This window comes from Schistocerca gregaria, chromosome X (assembly GCF_023897955.1).
Source record: "Schistocerca gregaria isolate iqSchGreg1 chromosome X, iqSchGreg1.2, whole genome shotgun sequence".
NCBI classification, from domain to species: Eukaryota; Metazoa; Arthropoda; class Insecta; order Orthoptera; family Acrididae; genus Schistocerca; species Schistocerca gregaria.
In genome coordinates, this window is record NC_064931.1 from 128723530 (window position 1) to 128739853 (window position 16324).

At 43.5% G+C, this 16324-nt stretch overlaps 1 protein-coding gene across 1 annotated transcript in view; it reads left to right on the plus strand.

The window, feature by feature from the left end:
* Nucleotides 1-16324, plus strand: part of LOC126297767 (Down syndrome cell adhesion molecule-like protein Dscam2) — a 1507668-nt gene that overhangs the window by 117690 nt on the left and 1373654 nt on the right. The gene's annotated exons all lie outside the window — the stretch shown is intronic.

The following is a 16324-nucleotide window of genomic DNA, read 5'->3' on the forward strand; positions in this document are numbered from 1 at the left end:
TAACCGCTTTATGATCGCTGATTCCCTGTTCTGCATTAACTGATTCAAATAGTTCGGGTCTGTTTGTCACCAGAAGGTCTAATATGTTATCGCCACGAGTCGGTTTTCTGTTTAACTGCTCAAGGTAGTTTTCAGATAAAGCACTTAAAAATATTTCACTGGATTCTTTGTCCCTGCCACCCGTTATGAACGTTTAAGTCTCCCAGTCTATATCCGGCAAATTAAAATCTCCACCCAGAACTATAACATGGTGGGGAAATCTACTCGAAATATTTTGCAAATTATTTTTCAGGTGCTGAGCCACAACAGCTGCTGAGCCCGGGGGCCTATAGAGACATCCAATTACCATGTCTGAGCCTGCTTTAACCGTGACCTTCACCCAAATCACTTCACAATTCGAATCTCCGTCAATTTCCTTCGATACTATTGCACTTCTTATCGCTATAAATACGCCTCCCCCTTCACTGTCCAGCCTATCTCTGCGGTATACATTCCAATCTGAGTTTAGGATTTCATTACTGTTTACATGTGGTTTCAGCCAACTTTCTGTTCCTAGTACTATATGGGCGTTGTGACCGTTTATTAATGAGAGCAGTTCTGGGACCTTTCTATAGACGCTCCTGCAGTTTACTATTAGCACATTAATATTGTTATTCCTTGTTGCATTTTGCCTACTCCTGCCCTGCCGCGTCTCAGGAGGCGTCTTGTCGGGCCTAGGGAGGGAATTCTCTAACCTAAAAAAAACCCATGTGCACTCCACACGTACTCCGCTACCCTCGTAGCCGCTTCCGGCGTGTAGTGCACGCCTGACCTATTCAGGGAGACCCTACATTTCTCCACCCGATAGCGGAGGTCGAGAAATTTGCACCCCAGCTCTCCGCAGAATCGTCTGAGCCTCTGGTTTAAGCCTTCCACTCGGCTCCAAACCAGAGGATTCCACCCCGCGAGCGAGGCTTTCCGCCTTCACCAATTCCGCCAACCGCCTGTACGAACTGAGGATGACCTCTGAACCCAGACGGCAGGAGTCATTGGTGCCGACATGAGCAACAATTTGCAGTCGGGTGCACCCAGTGCTCTCTATCGCCGCCGGTAGGGCCTCCTCCACATCTCGGATGAGACCCCCCGGCAAGCAGACAGAGTGAACACTGGCCTTCTTCCCCGTCCTTTCCGCTATTTCCCTAAGGGGCTCCATCACCCGCCTAACGTTGGAGCTCCCAATAACTAATAAACCCCTCCCCCCGTGTGCCTGCTCGGACCTTGCTGAAGGAGCAGCCACATGTCCACTCACAGGCAGAGAGGGCGATGCCACACGGCCAGCCTCCACATTGACCCTCCGCCTCGCGCGCCGCGAACGCCGCTGAACCCGTCACTCCCCTTGGGAAGAGGGTGGCCCAACCGCGCCCGGTACGAGCGAAGATGTCTCGACAGCAGGGACAGTGGGTGAAGCGTGTAACACCTGGGGTGTACCTTGCGACGCACGATACTCCCCACTGCCGCTACACTCCGAGGCAGCAGCCTGAAGACGGCTGACCGCGGCCATCAACACGCTCAGCTGTTCGCGAAGAGTGGCCAGCTCCTCCTGCGTCCGTACACACAATGTCATGTCATGTCATGTCATGTCATGTCATGTCATGACAATTCCTAAACAATACTGAATTCAGTTACGAAACATAAATGTACAAAGAATAGTTTCACCACAGTCCAATCCATAAATTTATCGAAGTCTCGTACGATATTGCAAATACAGTGAACGATGATTCAGTTGAGAAATCCGAATGATCGAGCAAAAATAGATGTCATATTATGAAAGAGGTGTTTTCAAAAACTACGGCAACTTACGTTATGTAATTATAGAAGCCCATGCCCATCTCAGCATCCCCCTTTTGCTTTATAGCCTTTTTCGTGAAAGTAGGGACCACATTTAGTTGGTGCTGCATATGAGTATCGAGTCTCATAACGGTACATACCTCTTTTAGATGTACCAGGCTTCCAACAACACATGATAGTTCTTAAGATGTAATGGTCCTTAACACCTTTCGGTCGAAAGAGAAACGACATTGTAGAGAATCTGATTGTTTCTAAGCCGCAATAAGTCGATATTTCCACGGAAACAGGTTCATAAACTCTGGAATGTGATGTACTCTCTTATTTCATTTTCACGAAACATCTCAAACTTCGATGGGTATGAGACACTACTAACTAAATCATGAAGTTACCCGTCTCATCAGTTTTACATATCTTTGGGACTTTAGGTTCCATAAGGCTACACAGTATCTGCTGTGGTCGTATACCAAAAAACCAGAGGCAGTTTCTCTTCCCATCAGTAACTGACTAAGCCAAATTTTAGATACTGGTTGAAAATGACATGGCGTTTTGCCTTACTTTGTCCTAAAATTAATCAAGCTATCTTTTAGTAAATAAATGTTGTTGTTGATAAGGGATTACTTTAAACTCGGCAATGCGAATTATAAACTAAAAAACGGTGCTGAACTCATACTATTCAGGCACGCTCACAACCCAGCTCTACAGAATTTCTTCTGTAGATTCAGACTTACTGACTCATCGGATTAGGACCACTGTAGTGAACTGTAAATATAACACAAAAGAAACATTTCTTTGAGGCAGTTGTATTCTGTGATTCCAAGCAACAGCATCAGCAGTTATCAACACATAAAATCAAAAAAAAAATCATTCGAGTTAAAGAGGTCCTGGATATAATTAAATCACGACAACAAAATAACAGGAAAACAACAGTTCAGTGCATACCGTCTCACTCTGAGATAGGTGGCAATGCAACATGGGATTTTCCATCCGAGAACGGCACAAAAATTCAGACTGCAAAAACTAACAATGCATTTTGCAGTGAAATGCACTATTGGCGAAACGTTTCAAGACGAACTAAAACAGTCTAATGAAATTTCATGTGAGGGAAATATCTGGAAAAACCCCATGGGCGACTCAATAGTTCCTGATGGGCAAAGAAATGAAGCATAGCCATATTCCGCTTGACTACCTTACACATTCGTCCTGTGATCTCCAGAAAGTGTTCTGTGTCACAAGATTGATTTTACCATGAACAAAGAGCATTTAAAAGAGTTAACAAAATTAAGTGATTGTAATTCAGACTTAACAATATTGTATTGGGATGCAAGAAAGCTAATGACAATAAGCCAAGTTCCAGAACATTAAACTAATAATAATGATATAATTACTTTACCTTGTGGTGTTCCATTTTGCACCGTAAATACACAAAGGCGCTAGCGTGCTGCAACTGATTCATGTCGTAATCAATTAATGGTTCAGTCCACGAGAATTGTACATACGTGTTATGTAAACTAAGTTAGTATCCAATAAGATTTTCACGTGTGTGGCGACTACTCCGTCATCATCTGCCTAACGTGCTACTGGAGGAGTATTTAATCAATATATTGCTCTGTCAGTCGTTAATAGTGTCTTTCAAAACTGGAGCCTCCGCTTTTTCTTCATGTCGCTTCTCAGTTCCACATACAAGGCTGACTGTGCCATGTTACAATCCTCCAAATTAAAAAAAAAACCTGGGTGTCCTGGGAGTCGAACTCGAGTTCTGCAGGGGACTGTAAGCCTCAGTGGCGACTGAAAAGTCGACTCATCCAATTTCAAAGTTTTCCAGATTTATCACAATCTGAAATTCTCTGTGTTGATGTAAAGTTTTGTTAAAAGGTTTGTGTTACACATCTCTCCAGTGAGTGTTACACATTACAGAACCATGTGCGACTGATCCGAAGTTACAATCTTCTCCGTCAACGTGTTAATGTAGAATTTGAACAATATTCGCGCAGTTATATTTAGCTGAAACGTATCTGAAGTTCCGTTTGGGCACCTCGGGATAAAACATGTTCCCAGAGGCGAAGTAAGAGCGCCAGAGTACAAAGAAACAGCCGACGAACGCTGGGGACAATACGGAGAAAGCCTGGGACGTTTTGAAGACCTGGTGACGCATGCGATTGGCTTCAGAGGCAAGAATGTTAAAACGCGACGCGAGAGGCTCACCCCACGTGCGCTCGGCTTTGAGGGTGTGTAACAATGACAGCGCCGACGAAAGTGGTGCACGGCGAAGGCCGGCAAAAAGTTCGCTCGTATTTTCGACTCCCGTTGCAATCTACTTTCGCCGCCTCCTGCTGCGCGCTCGTCAACGTCTCTCCCTTTATAGCGTGCACTCGTAGTGAGTGGAAACGTCCGATAAGAAACTGTCCTTCGCGACACATCAGCGGCAGACAAGTTTTTAATGCATTTGTCGATTCTCGCTAACACATTTCTCATTGGTAGGTCCTGTCCAAATACGCTGCTTACTAAAAACACCAGTCATACATTGTGCTGTAATTTTTGTTGTCTATGGTATTAGGACGCCCCAAGGCCATAAGAATATGTACGTAGATAGTAATTTGACTGTATTTATATAATATGGAAGCAATGTTCACCAGAAAGCAGACAACCGACAGCCATACTGAGCAGTAGCGAGCTATAACAAGAATTATCACTACTACGTGCATGTATCCATACTATTATCTGCAACAATGTGCCAATGGTGATCAACAACGCACTGTCTGCAATATCTCCAAGAAAAATTCTGAAACCTTCGTGGTATACTCGCTCAGTGACATTCTGAGCTACCATTACGATTCATAAGCAGACAATGTCTCATGATGACGACGTTGAACCGCTCTCCAGTAGGGTTACTGAATGTCTACAGCCACATCGTGCTACAAATAATCACTCCTGGATTCGACAGTCTCCTGCAGTCGCCTGATAGACTGGCAAACAGATTTGTACTGAGAATCGAGTTGGATGTGATTTAGCGATTACCATATTATCCACCAGTAATTTCACGCAGGTGCATTAACGTCAGTGAAAATTACATACAGAATGTCTAGAATGAATGAATACTTGGAGGGTTTTCAGAACAGTGCACAAGTAGTAAGTGATTAAGGTTACGGAGGGTAGACATGCACTTGGCCCAGTAATTTCCTTTATTGTTTGTCCGGAAAGGTTAAGATTACGTCATGCTCAGAAGGTCAAGAGTCTTCAAATGGATTGTAAACGAACAAGCATATGTCAGTTTGCTTCGTAGATGCAAAGGGCGTAGTATCAGAATGTGAAGGAATTCGAACTGGGCTGATAGTTCTGGCCCCGGAGACTATAACAGCAATTCCGGCTGATTGTACTCGCATAAGGCACGCTGTTATAACAGTGATACGTTTGTTGCACCAGAATATACAAGAGGAATGTATGTCGGAATGTACTCTTACTGTATCATGTAATTTTAGCACAGAACGACATGGCCGCAGTATTCTCTGCATGACCAGGACAGTTGCTACAGCTCACAGTGTTGGCCCGACACTGGTAGACAGTTTGGTTTTCTGGGGAACTGTCAGTTTTTTACTGCCCGCCACCCCAATGTAACTTGCCGTCCCCCCCTCGTTTACTTTGCCACAAATACCTAGGATTCCAATTATAATTAAAATATACAAAATCTTTTAATTCTGTTCGGAAAGGAAGATCCGGTCGGGCGGGAAATGGAAACCGCTGTAAAAATCGTAAGTGTTTTGTTTGTAACAGTTATCTACACATTCCAGGAACTTCTCTTCGTAGGCGCCACTCCGCCTTACACATTTCTCGTAGCATTGTACCAACTTGCCAGTACCGTCTTCATCGAAGGCAGCCGCCTGTGCTTTCGGCCAATTCTGCTGGCCGCAAATTGAATCGGCCCGGAGGATTAAAGGTAAGAGTCGATGTGCTGGCCAGACTGGGTGTGATTTTTAGGCGGTTTCCCACATCCCGTGAAGCGAATACTGAGGTAGTACCCAAGTCCCGGCTGTTAGACAATTCGCAAACATTTGCAAAACTTTCGTTCATTTTCACATGAATAACACTATACACGGAAAATTGGTGTACACGTATTTCTTTGTGGGTAGGGAGGGGGGTGGAGGGGGGTGGTAACGGGGCGTCACAGGAAGGGCATCAGGCAGCCACTTAAACTAACCGTGCCATACCTGTAAATAACAATGCAGACATTGAGCGATTGTGGGACAAACGCACGAGACAAAAAGAGGAATTAATTGAAGTCGCTGCTACTACTGCCCACTTTGTAAGTTTGTTGATAGGCTTGACTATCTACAGGCGCAAAACCATCCGATGCGACAAGGCGGAGAGATTCATTTGTCTACATGCTCTGACATGGTTCAAATGGCTCTGAGCACTATGGGACTTAACATCTATGGTCATCAGTCCCCTAGAACTTATAACTACTTAAACCTAACTAACCTAAGGACAGCACACAACACGCAGCCATCACGAGGCAGAGAAAATCCCTGACCCCGCCGGGAATCGAACCCGGGAACCCTGACGTGGGAAGCGAGAACGCTACCGCACGACCACGAGGTGCGGGCGTTCTGACATGCATGCCCCTACTGTTGTGGTCTTCAACTACACCGTGACGCGTATTACGAATCTGACGTGGAGATATCTCCTATTCCTGTTGTGTCATTTTTCTGTATGCCTCGTAGTCTTCGGGCAGTCGTCTTCTGAAAACTAGTGATGTAACTCAGGCGATACTTCATAGGCACTCAATTTGATTAGAAGAAACTTGTGAGGCACGGTATCGAAAACTATGTGAGAATCTGAAAATACAGAATAAATTTGACATCCTCGGTCGATAGCACTCATTGTGTATTGTTGTAATTTGTTTAACTTTCCAGTCTTTAGATATAGATCTTTCGAAGAGTGGGCAGTTGTACGAGATTTGTTCAAAAAGTAAGGTGACTTTATATATTTATGGAAAAATATCCATTTATTCATCAATATTTATGTTGTCCCTTTCAAACTAATCCCCCTCAGATACAATACACTTGTGTCAACGCTTCTTCCAGTCCTCGAAGCAATTCTCATAAGCACTTTTTGGTACAGCCTTGAGTACTTCCAGCGATGCAGTTTTTATTTCCTCAGTCGATGAAAACCTTCATCCTTGAATAGATCTCATCAGTTCTGGGAACAGGCAAAAGTCGCAGGGGGCCAAATCTCGTGAATATGGTGGCTGGGGTGTGATTGCCGTGTTATTTTTGGCCAAAAAATCTCTCACAAACAACGGTGAATGAGCAGATGCATTGTCGTGACGCAAAAGCTATGAATGGTTTTTCCACAATTCCGGAGGTTTTTTGCTTATTCCTTCGCGCAAACAGCGTATAACGTCTAGTTAATACTCCTTATTGGCCATACTACCTTGAGGCAAAAATTCGTGATGCACTACGCCACGGTAATTAAAAAAAAACAGTGAGCAAAATTTTGACATTTGATCGAACTTGGCGTGCTTTTTTCGGTCTTGACTCTCCAGGATGCTTCCATTGGGACGACTGGGCTTCGTTTTCGACGTCATAACTGTGAACCCATGTTTCGTCACCAGTTATGATGACCATTTTGAGCAAATCAGGATCATCGTTGACGTCATTCAGGAGCTCCTGAGCGGTGCTCATGCGACGGTTCTTCTGATCAAAACTGAGAAGGTCGAGAAAAAACTTCGCTAATACACGTCTCATGCCCAAAACATCCGAAAAAATTGCATGACACAAGCCGACCAATATGCCAACATCCTCGTCAACTTCTCTTGCGGTAATTAGCCGATTTTCCAAAACAATTTTCTTCACAGCTTCGACGTTATCTTCTGTTGTTGATGTGCTGGGGCGTCTAGAGCGAGGTTTGTCATTGGCATCTTGTCGGTCATCTTGGAAGAGTTTGTACCACTTGTAAACATTTTTTTTTTACTTAGAGCAGACTCACCGTATGCCACTGTCAACATTTGAAGTGTTTTAGAGCACTTGATTCCATTTTTCACACAAAATTTGATGCAAATTCTTTGTTGCATTTTTTACAATAAAGGAAAATCGCCGACCAGATTAAAACAAGTCTGATCTTCATATCTGTAAAAAACAAACGAAGTATGCTGTACACTTGAAACTGTGAACATATGTTCGGGACCCGTGTACTAACACAACAAAAAAAAAAGATTGATAATCGAATTACGTCGTGCGCTCAATTTGAAAAGTCGCCTTACTTTTTGAACAGCCCTCGTATATGGTTCATAAGTATGGAGCTAATGTATCAGCATCTCTGAAAGGAACCTGACTGGTATACAGTCTTAACCGGAGTCCTAGCCTTTAATAAGAAATTTAACGTGCTTCGCTGCACCGAAGATCTTTAGTTCTAAGTTACTCATGTTGGCTAAATTCGAATTCTGGAAAATTCACGCGGTCTTCTTTCATGAAGGAGTTTCGGAGAACCGTGTTTAGTAACTCTGATTTAGTGGCACTGTCATCAGTGACATCACGAATGTTATTGCGCAGTGAAGGTAGTAGAACACTACGAAGCAAAACACAACATTTATACCTACGTAGTAGAACACAACATACTATTCGCCTCTCTGGTAACTCCACATTACATTTCAGCAAGAAAAGACACTTTCACATGTAATGTGGATCGTAAAACCCTTATTCGAAGCACGAAGCGAAACACTGCTTCCACGAAATGCAGGACTGCGTTAAATCTTACTTTATCCGGTAGCTCACAAACAACGTAGAGAGGGATTCTTCAGGCCCACATGTAGATCATCTCCAATTTAATGCCACGACGTTTAGCAATGATTGCAATATTTGAGTATCACAATATACTCATTGTCATGTAGTTCATATGTAGTTCGCATATGTCACAAGCATACTTACCGATATGACAATTGTCACAAACGTTAATGAACATTGTTGCGGTGCACTGACGGATACTTTATCACGTTCCACACTAATTGTTCAGCAGCGTATTTTTGTTTCATAATGGGGTACCTTCAGGGTACAAAAATTGTACTACATTTTTACGAAAATCATGGAAGTGTCAGTGTTACATGCATGAATCACACACTCTACATAACGGAGAGATGCTCAATTAAAAGGTTCTGCGGTAGTTAATTTGCAGTAATCCGAGTGAAGCCACCGAACGCATCCGGGAACTTGGGAAAATATTCCATAAGCGCTAATGAAGATGGTAATGCTGGGCAGCGCTTAATGGGTTTTTAAGCCCCTCGTGAAAGCACTCGCTTCGAAGCCGCATTGAACGGTTATATTGGGTTGGCGCATAAGTTCGTAGCGTTTCCCCACAAGTTTAATAAACACAGCAGATACACATACCAGGGACTTTAGTCATCAGTAATATAGTCTTCTTCACAACTTACAACTGTTTTCGATTCTGCGGCTGTAGAAATCAGGTGGATGTGGGTAGAATAACGCTTCCATTCATGTTCGAAGGTTTTCATCCGAAAAGGACGTTCCTTGGAGGTTGTTCCGTAGAGAGCGGTAAAGGTGAAAATCTGAGGGCACAAGGAAAGGTGAATAAGATGTGTGTGGATTGACTTCCCAACCCAAACCCTGCATAATGTTTTTTGTCAATCTAGCATCACTTCAGGCAGTGTTCGCGGTCGTTTTTCTTGGATTTCGTCTGCAAGACATCTCAGTTGTTGACAATAAATGTCAGCAGTGATGGTTACATCTCCGAGAAGCAATTCGTGGTACACCATACCTTCGCTGTATGTGCACAGGCCTTTGTACGGGCAGTTTGGACTCAACCATTCTTTTTACCCTTATGTTAGCATGAAGACACAATTTCTCGTCACTAGTAACGATACAGGATAGGATTGGTCTGTGTTGTTCATCAGTCAAGTGATAACGTGCAAGCAGAGATGCATATATGGCAACCTGCGGATTTTTTTGTGATCTTAGACATAGAGCATGTGCTACACTTACACCAGATATTTCAACCTTCATCGCATGCATGACGGAATGATCACAGTTCAAAAATGGTTCAAATGGCTCTGAGCACTAAGGGACTTAACATCTATGGTCATCAGTCACCTAGAACTTAGAACTACTTAAACATAACTAACCTAAGGACATCACACACATCCATGCCCGAGGCAGGATTCGAACGTGCGACCGTAGCAGTCACGCGGTTCCGGACTGAGCACCTTAACCGCGAGACCATCGCGGCCGGCGATCACAGTTCATCACATATGCCAGTTCTCGAGTAGACTGGTTTGAATCATTGTGGATTAATGCGCTCAAACGATCCTCATCAAACCCCAAAAGTCTTCCTGAAAGTGGAGAATCACTAGCTGCCGGCCGCGGTGGTCTCGCGGTTCTAGGCGCGCAGTCCGGAACAGCGCGACTGCTACGGTCGCAGGTTAGAATCCTGCCTCGGGCATGGATGTCTGTGATGTCCTTAGGTTAGTTAGGTTTAAGTAGTTCTAAGTTCTAGGGGACTGATGACCACAGCAGTTAAGTCCCATAGTGCTCAGAGCCATTTGCATTTCCAAACGATCCTCCTTAAAAGAAGAAAACCATTTTCCTGCCGTGCTCTGTCTAACCGCATTAAATGTTTCTGTCTGCCTCCCCTGCTTTCATCCTTCTACTGAACAGGAACACAAGAACATTTCGGAGATGTTCCGATATCTCCACTTGACAGTACATTTTCCAGCGTCCACAGCTCCATTCACTCTCTCTAAATGATAAAATGACAATCTGTAAACTCAAATAGCTATAGTGAAGTATAAATAAAAAACGACAATGGATAAATATATCAATAGCAACCTGAATACCAACATGCAGAACAAAAATTCAAAAACCGAATAATGTCAAAACAAGTAATCCCCATACCTACTACGTTACAAGAATTTCGAGACGCCTGCAGAAAATACGCATTTATGAGGACTCAATAACTTCAGGGAATGACACAGTGACTCTTCCGTTCTCCTGACCCAAACGCGCCTCGAAATGTAGTAGGCCCGTAAACGTGGTCGCTAGTGTATTACGGAGCAAAATTTATCATTTTACAACAAATTCTGTTTCACATTTGTATTAGACGCTACTGTGGTGATCGCAATTTCCAGCTTAAGTTGGTGGACGACACAGCGAAAAAACTGCTGTTGTGTGGTTTAGGGGGACATTGGATGCAACATGTTCCTTTGCCTCCTTCGTATTGAGTGTTACTTGGAAATCAGCCGCTGCTTCAGGAACTTTCTTCACGAACATGGCTCTCAGAAGCTACGACGTCATTTTACCCCGTTTTGCTTTTCTATATCTATTTCTCTATAAACAATAATAAGGTCATGTGTGAACGTAACGGTATTGCAGTTCTAACATTATATTCCTAGAACTCGGAATCTATACGGCAATTTAGAACTCGCATTTAAGCACAACAGTGACGTTAATGAGAATCTTGGCGTATCGTGAAGGCAACAGAAGATATAGTAACACGATAAAATAATGAGGAAATACAGGGCGGGGCAATTAAAGTGGCCCGAACGAGTGGATACGACTGGATGTGAATGTGTACATATAACCACGCCTCGTGATACTCACACCAGGTGGACGCCCTCCACGCGATCCACACCGGTTCAGAGCGTAGCGCGGACTGTGTCAGTGTGTTTGGACCAGTGCAAAGGGGATGACGGTACTCACAGTGGAGAAGCGAGTGTTCGTTCTGGAAAATGACGTGACAACAAAGTCGTGGAAACGGTGTGGCCAAGTGTTTGCTGAGGAGTTTAATGTTGTGTCAAAGTGCCAGCAAAGGGTGCCATACAACGCTCGATCCGAAAATGGCGTCAGACTGGGTTGGTTTTGAACAAGTCAGAAACGTTCCGATACGTGCCCGTACAGCAGAAAATGTGGCTGCATTTCACCGAAAAAGCTTGAGAGTCCTATCAAATCAATCCGACGCCTGTCGCCACGTCGATCCTGCGGACGAATACTCCACCTGGATCTGCAAATGCATCCTTACCGAGTGCCTGCTGTCCATGCATTAAAACCTGCAGATGCTCCTTAGTGCCTCCAGTTTTGTGAGTGGCTGTTCACTGAGATAACAAAGAACGGTTTGGACATGCATCTGTTCCTTATGTCTGATGAAGCCTGGTTTCACCAGAGTGGTTATATCAACTCACAGAATCACAGATTCTGGGCAGCGGAGAATCCGCATAACTTTCATGAAACGCCATTGCATGATCAGAAAGATGGAGTTTGGTGTGTGGTGCCTGGACGCCGCATTATTGGTGCCATATTCTATCATCAGATGCTGACTTCGGTGCGTTACATCACCAACATTTTGAAACCATTTGTGGCAAGATTAACGGAGGAGGAAAAGACCTACAGTTACTTCCACCAGGATGGAGAACCTACCCATGCAACTGGCCGAACCTTGCAGCACATTTACACAATTTTCCTGCCTGACAGAGTTGTTAGCAGAGATCAGTCTGGTCGAGGCCCTAGCTGGCCACCCAGAGAACCTGATTTCTCAGTGAACGGTGGGGACTTCTCAAGTCTAAGGTGTATCGCAGGAACCTTCATTGTCCTCAAGAACTGCAGCAGAATATTCCGGATGGGACTGCACCAATTCCAGCAGTCCCGCTTCAATCTCGCTTCAGCATCTTGCTGACCAGAGCCCAAAAGGGCCAAGAGATGAATGGTGGTCACTTTTAACATTAGCTACAGTCAGATTAGTCCTGTGTTTCCTTTCCTTTGCTGTGTTTCTTTACACTCTGGAACTCCATTCTCTGGGCCATATTGCCGAGCGTGGTAGCCGCGTAGTCTAGGGCGTCTTGTCACGGTCCGCGTGGCTCCCCCCGTCTGCGGTTCGAGTCCTCCCTCGGACATGGATGTGTGTGTCGTCCTTAGCGTAAGTTAGTATCAGTTATATTAAATTATGTCAAATTTCCAACAATTTTCTGGGCCATTTTTATTTGCCCCACACTGTAGATCTCCCATTTCCTTAGTCCTGTATCTTTACCAAGCGAGGTGGCGCAGTGGTTAGCAGACGGGACTCGCATTCTGGAGGACGACGGTTCAAACACGTCTCTAGCCATCCTGATTTAGGTTTTGCGTGATTTCCCTAAATCATTTCAGGAAATGCCGAGATGCCTCCACGGAAAGGGCAGTGCCGGTTTCCTTCCCTTTCCTTCCCTAATCCGAGCTTGTTCTCCGTCTCTAATGACCTCGTTTTCGACGAGACCCTTCTTCTCCTCCTTGTATCTTTGCTCCTGGATAGCCCACACATCTACTGATAGTACAGGAAGACTCAATTATGACTACTACCTTTTAGGTTATTTACTCGAATCTGTATCGTGATATTTACTCTACAAGAAAACTGTGAAAATGTGCAAAGGGAAGAGGTATACCATATTTGCTTCTTGGTACAACATTACAATGAAAGAGGGTGATCAGTAAAAGTGAAAGCTGTCTAATTTAATTTTCATTAGAATGATAATAATGATATGATGAAAAAAATCATTCAGTAATGGCTTTGTCTCACTACATGTGTATACTGGGACTCCAGAAAGACATCCAGTGGAGGAAGATATATATCATAACAGTAAACGTAGCGGTGGCAACGCAGTTTTGTCTTTCCTTCACTTTCTACCCTAGAGAAAAATCAGTTATAACAGAATCTGTAGACTTACAATAAACATTTCCATTCACTTTCGTTCAGTAAAGATGCTTACTGTGATGTATGCAAAAAACTTAAGGAGTCCACTCCCAGTTGCTGTAGGAGTATTTTGCAAGGCAGTCCTCGCATTGCAGGCCGCTGGCCACAGCTGAATGCAACCGTTCTCTCGGACTAGCCAGTAGCTTGTATTTATCCTCGGCAAAATACGACCCATTGTACGTATATCTTCGCTCTCAACTGTCCCAGCTCACTTCGCTGTAGACGACCCACTTTCCAGTCAGATCCTATAGCTCAATTGCAGTTGCGTGTCTTTTGTATACTCGTTGATTATAACTGTTATTGTGTAGGTTCGCATTAGCACTGCCACACGTCATATAACACGTTAAATGAGTACTAATTATGTGTGTGAGGAGATGATTCTTCGCACGTCATCAAAATACAATGTTTTTAAGGCTGAAATATTGATAGTGCGTCTGAAAATTTCGGCGAATGGTCTTAAGAAATTAAGGAAACAAGAAATGGTTCAAATTGCTCTGAGCACTATGGGACTTAACATCTGTGGTCATCAGTCCCCTAGAACATAGCACTACTTAAACCTAACTAACCTAAGGACATCACACACATCCATGCCCGAGGCAGGATTCGAACCTGCGACCGTAGTGGTCACGCGGTTCCAGACTGAAGCGCCTAGAATCGCTCGGCCACACCGGCCGGCCAAGGACACAAGAATTAAAAACAAAACTGGCCTTAAATTTCATCACCATTAGCTAATACACATGGATTCTAAAGCTCTTGGAAACTGGCAGCAAATGTTACGGGCGGTCACGCGTTGTTGCGCATCCTCATCATTATAGGAGAGGAGAACTGGTGCTAACAATACAATCCGGAGACCAACCGACAATCAGTAGCATAGTGTTCATCATCTTCCACACCTGCCAACAATTCATGTTGGATCAAGACCTTGAAGTTAAAAATGGCGATCAAAGCCGTCTTAATCTTGGATCTTTTCAGCCGACTATTGCTATTGCTATTTTCTAACTTCAGAGTAATAAGCGTTATCGAAAACCTGCCCAAAGTTAAGAATTTAATGGCGGAACGGCATTTCAGTTAATCCCCCTGAAGAATACACAAGACGACTCATTTAAAACGTGAAAAAAACAAAATCATTCTGCGGATAATATAAGACTTACTCTGCTGCAAGGCATGTACCAGCACAAAAAAAAACTTCGGTTACATCAGCCCCATTTCAGTATCATTGTGAAATAAAAATACCAACAATCACAATTAAGGACCAAACGTTTTGTGATCATTAATAGAAATAATAGAAATTCATTCTCCACTTTCCAGATCACTGTTTTAATCCATCACTATGTCACAACTTGTGAAAGAAATTCATTCCACAATTAAATTGACCTAACACATTCAAGTGCCAAAGAAATTGTTGTAGGCATGCGTATTCAAATGCAGATATATGTAAACCGGCAGAATACGCTGCAGCGGTCATCGGCGCTTATGTAAGACAACAAATGCCTGGTGCAGCTGTTAGATCGGTTACTGCTACTACACTGGCAGGTTATCAAGATTTAAGTGAGTTTGAACGGGGTGTAATAGTTGGCGCACGAGCGATGTGACACAGCATCTCCGACGTAATGATGAAGTGGGGATTTTTCCGTACGATCTTGCACGAGTGTACCGTGCATATCAGGAATTCGGTAAAATGGTTCAAATGGCACTGAGCACTATGGGACTTAACTTCTTTGGTCACCAGTCCCCTAGAACTTAGAAGTACTTAAACCTAACTAACCTAAGGACATCACACACATCCATGCCAGAGGCAGGATTCGAACCTACAGCGCCTAGAACCGCTCGGCCACACCGGTCGGCAATTCGGTAAAACATCAAATCTCAAATCTCCGACATCGCTGGGTCCTGAAAAAGAAACTGCAAAATCGGGACCGACGACGACTGAAGAGAATCGGTTAACGTGGCAGAAGTGCAATCCTTCCACAAATTGCCGCAGATTTCAATGCTGGGCCATCAACAAGTGTCAGCGTACAAACCATTCAACGAAACATCATCGATATGGGTTTTCGGTGCCAAAGGCCCACTCGTGTACTTTTGATGACGCCTCTCCTGAGCCCGTCAACTCGGACATTGGACTGTTGATGACTGGAAACATGTTGTCGGAAACTAAACGAAAACAACTTTTCTTTCATTATAGTAACAAAGTTGGATTAACTGCACAAGAACTTATTCTATCCAGTTTTTTAACGATGAATAAAAATTTACGGTTTATACACGTTTCAACGCAACAATAATCATAAAACGACCAAAATCTGTTTGGAAGTTTGCAGCGTGTTACCTCACATATGAGAGGGAATGTAGTTCCTGTCTATCTCGAAGCTACCTTACGAAATTGCCGCAATGGCAATAAAGCATAATTGGACGCTCGTTCTCTAATTGGTGATCACTGTAAGCTGCAGATTAAACGAACCATGTAACGTCAGCGTAGAAACTACCATCGTATAGTGATATTTAACAGAAGGGTGTTCATCTTGTTAAGAGATTTTTGATGCGAGTAGCAAAAGGTATGACTTTCACAAGAGTGGGAAATATTCTGCGATACATTTATAACACTACCATACATTTTAGAAAATTTATAGTTATCAGCAAATATTTTCTTACACTGAAATATTTAAAGTTATATTACCATCTAAGCGAAAGTTACATTACCGCAAGAACATAACACTAAAAGACTTTAATTTAAGATAACCCATGGATTACGTGATGATCAATGTTTCGAAAATTGATCTATGTA